The 6,000-nt window shown below is 46.0% G+C and overlaps 1 non-coding gene across 1 annotated transcript; it reads left to right on the top strand.

Annotated features, from left to right (window-relative positions):
- The first annotated feature begins 5,037 nt into the window (after positions 1-5,037).
- Positions 5,038-5,119, top strand: TRNAL-UAG (transfer RNA leucine (anticodon UAG)). Its single transcript has one exon. It is a non-coding gene; the product is annotated as a tRNA-Leu (tRNA).
- Positions 5,120-6,000: the final 881 nt, after the last annotated feature.

Below are 6,000 nucleotides of genomic sequence, written 5' to 3'. Positions count from 1 at the left end.
GTCCTCTGCCGAGAGACAGTTACTGCGCTGCACTTTACCCAAACCTTTACTTCCCATCATCAAGAATCTCCTTCTCTCCTCTAAGCTCACCTGAAACGCTAGTTATGAGCGCATAGCGCGTCCAATTTCTGAGACCGTTGGGCGATTCCGGCGTCCGTGAGCCTGACGAGACGCGTCGTCATGAGAACGGCTGGTTGGTGGCTAATGGATTGTGTTGTCTTGGGCAGATTTGATAAAACTCAATGTCGCTGGCGTCGCCATGGTAACGCGAGTGTCTTGCTGGCAAACACTTCAGAAATGGAGCCTGTACGAGCAACAGGTGTGACACGCTTTCGATTCACTGAGAATGACGATTTAGGTCTTCTCCGTGAGGTGAATGCTTCCAACCCGCTACGAAAACTATCAATATGGCAAGAGATTGCGAAAAACATGCAACTTGCGACCGAGGAGGTGTTCAGCGGAAGAACCCTGCATGAGAGATGCAAGCTTCTGCTGTCACATTTCACCAAGAATGGCCGAGCATATCTTCGAAAGTATGTTGGCAACGTTAATTCTCCAGAATGTAAACACCCACAAAAAAGTCTTTATTCGCGTCCCGTGTGCTGTTTTGATCAAGTGATAACTGCGCATGCTAAAACGTTCCAGGAAATTTCCGAGCTTGCCGCCGAAGTACGCCTAGAAATTGGAGAACGGAGATTATCGAATGCGTCACAGCGGCCTAGAGCGGTCGCGGTCAGGGATAGTGCGGCCGCAGCTTTGCAGTCATCTCAAGGACTTACGCGTATGTATTTTGTGGTTTATAGTTCTTGTAAAATCATTAGTGAGCAGCTTTTTTCAATATCTCTTAGGTCGAATGGCTACAGAAATTAGGCCCACGTCTCGGAATCTCCAAACCGCTACAGTCGGCACAAACGGCGCAGCTGCGAAGCACGATGCAACTTCGTCTGTACAGTTTGACGACTGGTGCATGTAATTCGCCTCGTCAGCTTTTACTTTAATAAGGGAGATGTTATCAGGGTTCTTAAGGATGCATTATGATTTTCGTATAAGCATGGGCGCCACATACATGAACCACGCGCACTTAGCTTGGCTGTAAAACGGCAAAAGAGCCAAACGGACGTACCGTCCCATTCCACTCAGTCGCCTCGACAACGGAACAGGTGCTCTGTTCCGCTTTCCTCCACCCCTAATATCGTTGTGTGCAAGAACACTAGCGTCTCCTCTGAGCGACAGCGCACTATTTGTTAGGGTGCGCTTGTTTAAGGCGGACTGTAAACAATTCGCTTACGGGTGGCCCAAGATAAACTGAACCTAAAGCAAGTTAACGACACATGAACGGTGAGGCAATATTAATACGCGAAACGCCATTATTCAGGCGTCAGTTGCTGAGTGTCGTCAGCTACGGATGGCACTCACGTTAATCGTACAATATCGCCTCACAGTTCATGTTTTCTTTACTTGGTTTGGGCTCAGCTGTTCTTGCGCCGCACTATATAACTGTGTATTTTGTGTTCTTAGACTTAAACAATCAAAAGACAGACACTTTGTATGACTTAGGAGTGCTACTTATTTGGCAACTTAGCAATTCGTGCTGTGCGGGAGGTGCGTGACTTAGCGAGGCACACAAAGGCACATACGGGCATTCCCGTATGTGTTTGTTTGCCTCACTGCGTCCTGGTATTCTAGCGTACCCAGTCGTATTTTCTATAATGAATATTTATTCTACCGCATGAAGTCGTGCGGTGCATATTTTTACAGGCTCGCGTTGCAGTGCTTCAGCACTGGAGCCACCAGAAAGCGCGACTCAGCTTCTGACATAATATAAGATGGCGACGACGTTTGCGCTCACCCTGCGACCCCATATATCCAGATAAGAACACCCAATGTGCGCCACGTGAAGCAGTGGCCTCTACAGGCAACACAGTGGGGCGGTCAGAAACGGGCGCTTACCCGGCACAGGATGAATCTGGCGACATTACAATGCCGAGAATACAAACTGCTCGCAGTAAGCATTTTAGAAAAATTCGCTACTCCTCCGTGTACGCAAAAAGAACGTACCCTGCTTTTTACCATGCCATATACCCTCCAACTTACCTCCGCTGTTCCTTCCAGCATCCCCAGTGCTACCAGTGAAATGTGGACATGTGAGCTTTGCTGGCTTTAAAAAATAGTGACATTCCAATGCACCAAGCAATGGCAAATGCTCGTGAATAAACCTGAGCCGTGCATGGCTTGTTCAAGAACTCCAGCAGGAAATATATATAGAATACAGCGAGAACCTCATCGTGCATTCATACGCCATACTATTCAGTAATACATAGGCAAATTTGCTATTCATGTCATTTCATTTTTTTTTTCAGGAAGGAGGAGGCTTCCAGCAGAACTAAATGCAGATCATGAGTTTCTTGAGAAGTGGTGGCAACATGAAAGCGATATCAGAGAGAAGGAGATAGCAGTGTAATGAGAAAGAATAAAGGCGGAAAAGCGGAGCAGGGAGGAAAGAAACTGAAGAGGCAGAAGTATTAACTCAAGCAATACAGAATGGAAAAGCAGTTTCAGGTGCGTGAGCAAGAGCTTAAGTTATGGGCTGATTAGCTGTACCAAGAACAAGAAATAAACCGCCTGCAAAACGCAACTCAGCAAACACTGCTTGCTCTTCCTCAAAGCACTTGTAAACATAAAATAATGAGCTAAATATTGTGCTCTCGGCAAGAATATCACAGTATGTTCATCGTCCTGGCTTATTGCTGTCTGGGATGCAGATAATCGAAAAGGCAAGGCGGCTCCAGCCCGAAGCAGGAGGACACCTGGCTGCCATACGTACATGTGTGACAGTTGCTGAGAAGCAGGCTTGCTTGCAGAGCACAATACTTTGTGCTCTGCTTGCTAAGCAGAGCACAAAGGGGTGCCTCTTTCCTAAGATTCCGAATTATGGCGATATTAAAGGGGTCAGTCAGTTTAAAATGAAAAGAAAAGGAAACATTTGTGTGAGGGCAGAAGTAACTATTACCAGTGCTGTTTATTGAGCTCTGCAGTGAGGCCCCGCACATGTATGGGAGACGTTCGAGCACCACTCAATGAATAAAGTGGCACCTAAGAGCATCATGCCTGCACCCAGGCTACGGCCCGTCAAGTTCACAAACGAGCCCGTTCGCGCTCACCAGTGCCTGTTACTTCAGTGCGGAAAAGTATACCCGCTGATCATTGGCCGACCGGCATATGGGTCGGGCTGTACCCATATGGGTTGGGATTGTATAAACACCCAGCAGTTATCCAGTGGAGCTCCTTTCAAATGAACTGCCTGAAAGCAACCGTAATGTCAGAGCAGCGCTTCAAAAGTTCAATACACAGCAAGGGTATTTCTTTCTCATTTTTAATACAAAAATGTGAAGTAAGAAAGTATAATGCGTCGTTAAACTTACATTGCTCATGTCCCGCAAATCCGCCGGTGTGAGCCATCGGTGGGAGAGTAGATCGTCGAGCAGAAAGCCAAACTTTCTTTCAATGGGGAACATAATTTTGTTTGATACATCTTAAATGACGCCGTAGTGGCGACCGAAGATGTCTTGCAAGTCACACAGGCGGTTGAGGTAGGCCAGGCGACGCAAGCACATGCACAGGGCTTCCTGGGCAGACACTCTCACTCCTTGAGCGCTTGCCACGTAGTCCGGCACTTTCAACGCTTTCACAAGAGTAGGGAAGTCTGCTTTTTCAAACCAGAAATGGCGATGGAACGTGTGATCAGGGACGGCATCTGTGTTGAGGAGCCCAATCCTGGCTGCATGCAACCTGGGTCTTCGTTCTCGCTCACGCATCATAACTGCCTCAATGTCGTCCCAGCTTATTTAAGCCAAGCAAAAAGGGTACCAAAAAACACTTGAGCGTGCCACGAGTTCGCTAAAAGGAACAGGACATGCGATGCAAAACCTGCTGCTGAATCGCTGTCGCGACGTTTTCGCGCACGCATAAACGGAGTGGCCACTTCCTCGGCTACATGCGACTCGCTTGTAGCCAAGACGGGAATTAATTGCTCATTTAAACAAGATATGGCGCTACCTCCGGTTACGTCTTATATTACGTTTGCGTTCCCGTACGGTAAACTAACTGACTTGAAAGGACGCGCACCGTAAAGTCCCGCAAAGGTGCTTACGTTTACAGTACGTAAGGCGACAAACACTAAACTAAAACTGCCTATGATGTGTTCCTTAGCACAATCATGCAAGTGCTTTTACGTTATCACCTTCAAGGATTTGTTCTATGCTCGTGTGAAGCATTGCATGGTGCCTTTAAAGGTTATCTACGAGAAGTCGTGCTTGCGTAGAGAATGTTGGATGTGTGGTTTTCAATGCAATATTTTGCCAATATTACTAGGAAAAAAACTGTATAAGGACCTAATTGACACTATGCTCCCTGTACCGATTTACCGTATGTCGAACCGTGGAGGCCCAGGAGATGTCCTCAAAATGTTTAAAATATATGCCCGTACACCCTTCGGTAAAAACTTTTGTATTTACACTACACACTAATACATCATCAATTAAAACATGGATGCGGGACAAAGGTATTTTTGTTCCGTAGTCCATTAACTGCTTCTTATGCAAGAAGCCTGAAACGATAGAGCATGCATTTTTAGATTGCTTGGATCCCATCTTTTTCTGGGATGTGCTACAAAGGACGTTAAAGAAAGAGTAACCTTTAGATTCACATAGAATAAGATTCTTACCGGTAGAAACAGGGTTTTCAGTATGACGCTATAATGCTCTTGGGCCTCCACAGTTTGTGGAAACCTAGAACGCAGTTCAACAGTGTTGATGTCAATTTGCGACCTACACGCGATCACTTCATTGAAGCTGTAGTATGGTTCAGGGATGTCCACCGCGCACTCCCTGAACAGCCAACATGGATTGACATGCTAGATAAATTGGCAGCATTGAAAAAAAATTCAATATCTCGTGCCCGCAAGATCCTTGTTGCCCAGTTTTATCTTTTGTGTATTGTTTGTGTATCATGTCAAAGCCGGCAATACAGAATGAAAAAGGTAGCGTGGCCGAGCGGTCTAAGGCGCTGGTTTTAGGCACCAGTCTCTTCGGGGGCGTGGGTTCAAATCCCACCGCTGCCAGATATTTTTTGTTTGTTTTGCAAACGCTGCACGTGTCACGCTTAGTATTCAATGGCTGCATTGAGTGTTGGCTGTTTTTGTATGGAACTCATTATGGGAAAGGCTGAGCTGCAGAAATCTATTCCTTCCACTGCGGTCCGAGCGACTGGGCTTGATTCATTTGTTTGTGACACAAATTGTCTGTAGGCATATTTTCCCGATCATACAAATCTTCTTTTAAGGACTGTTCTGCAAGTAATATTGGCTAATGCTCTGCCTGATGTCATTTTGTCATAACGTGCCCTTATGCAACCTAGTTCCCGCGCATACATGCACGAAATTGTTGCCGCTATCCAGTTTGCAAAGTAAGATATTCTATAGAATATCTCAGGGATAATGAAATAAAACATCTCTACAAAGACCAAATTGATGGGATGATGTCTGCGCCTTTGTAAAAAACAGGCGCTGACACTGTACAATCCAGGGCCAGGCAGCAATGTGTTAAAAAGGGTTAAAAGAATGACTATGCGGGCGTCAGTCAAAACCTTTCTTTTCATGTCACATAGCGGCACATTTTCTACAAAATCGGGGTTACAGGAAAAAGAATTGTTCGTATCATGGTCGGTAGATTGTATAATATGCAAAAGGCCTGAGGCAATCGAGCACGTGTTTCTTGATTGTAGCGACACCATTTTCCTATGACACATTTTGCAAAGAACCCTGAAAAAGGGAACTGCCGCTTGCACTCTACGGCATTCGATTTCTTCCGGTCGATAGCGAAAGTGTGTCGTGCACTGTATTGTGCCATGCTGACAATAAAGAAAGAAGTACCATCGCCATGTGGTATAAGACGCTGGTTTAAGCACCAGTATCTTCGGGGGCGAGGTCTCTGATCCCATCGC

This window comes from Dermacentor andersoni, chromosome 3 (assembly GCF_023375885.2).
Source record: "Dermacentor andersoni chromosome 3, qqDerAnde1_hic_scaffold, whole genome shotgun sequence".
Lineage (NCBI taxonomy): Eukaryota > Metazoa > Arthropoda > Arachnida > Ixodida > Ixodidae > Dermacentor > Dermacentor andersoni.
This window is presented reverse-complemented; position numbering and strand designations above follow the sequence as displayed.